Raw genomic sequence first — 1569 nt, 5'->3', positions numbered from 1 at the left:
TCTCACGCTATTGTTTTACATCGTGAAATCTGTCCAAGTAACGATAACGAAACATTATTTGAACTGCCAACTTAATAATTCCGTGAACGATGCCATACGAACGATGGCGTTCCCCTTGATTAATTTGTGTAGTTAAGCGTGACACACAATGGATCAAGATACTGTTGTTTCTGTGCCTAATGTCTTTTAAATACCGTGTACTTCCATGCGAGAATATAACCCTTTCTTTTCCGTTGGACAACAAATATTTAGCGGCAGCTTAATTGGGAGAGGTGTACACGTTCTTTTTATACATGTAGAATTCTCCTGGCAAATTCACTGTTTATGTTCCTGTTCTGTAATGGATGCTAGCCATCTTACTCTATATTTTAGTGGGATAAATGAGTAAACCACGTTAATAATAATCGCGAAACAGGGTGACTTCTTTTTGTGTTTGATCAAGAGGAAAAAAAAAAAGAAAGAAATTGTCTCCTTATGTAAGTTTGTGAAGTAGCTGTGCCTCCCCTCTCTGAAATTTCAATGCAACACTTACACGGATACAATTGAACATAGACAATTTATTCTATATTAGAATGAAAATAAGAATATTGTACAGTTTTAACTTAACAAATTGTATCGGAAAACATCATCAGCTCGCAATGAAAATTTCAGCCTGCGTCGAAGCACAGCGAGTTCTTAACTGTTAAGATTAGTTTTATTTTTTACGAATCGACAATGAAGACATATATTGGTTAAAGACTGTAAAGCGATGCGGATGAAACTGTCATCCATTTATGAATATTGTACCGATCAGTTTTGTAATCACACGTGGACGTCGTAACGTATATTTGGTTGTTATAAAGATAAAAAAGAGAAAACGCAATTTCTTTTTAGAGCTTCTGATCAATTGCTATGTTAGTTTTAAATTGAACGTTCTCGTTTATTAAATCGAACATTTAAGCAATCGGAATTGAACGAAAACGAAAGCGTATTATTTCATTTGTGTGCGTTTACTTTTTTATTTTCCGAACTACTTATTATTGATTCTTTTTGTACTTGATTTATAACTTACAAACTAATAAATAGTTCCACTTATTTCTTACTTTATTGTAACTTGCCATAATTATAAAATGACAAAGAATGTAGGAAAATTGAACACGAAAAAGATGTGGGTACAACTTCCAAATTCACCGCAACACTTAGCCCTGCTAATAGGATACATATCGATATCATGAAATCCTTCAAACAATGAGGAACTTGACTTGTTATAATTAGAAGGCTATAATTAATTTGTACAAGATCAACCTATTGTAATAAAGAATACAATCTTGCCTACATTGTATTATTACACGAATACAAAACCCATAACCTTTGTAATTTCTTTTTTCTGTACGATTTCTTATAGTGAAAATTAGCAGAATAGAAAACGCATGTAGTAATAGAATACGTAAAAAAATTTATTTTAATAAGAATAAACGTACAATAATAATTAGTTGCTAATGAATTCCACCAGTAAAAAGTAATTTGCAACTATAAGAAGCTTTACTATTGTCAAATAATCATTTTATTCAAATTGCTCATATATACCTA

Source organism: Habropoda laboriosa, unplaced genomic scaffold, assembly GCF_001263275.1.
Source record: "Habropoda laboriosa isolate 0110345459 unplaced genomic scaffold, ASM126327v1 scaffold40, whole genome shotgun sequence".
In the NCBI taxonomy this organism is placed as follows: Eukaryota; Metazoa; Arthropoda; class Insecta; order Hymenoptera; family Apidae; genus Habropoda; species Habropoda laboriosa.
This window is presented reverse-complemented; position numbering follows the sequence as displayed.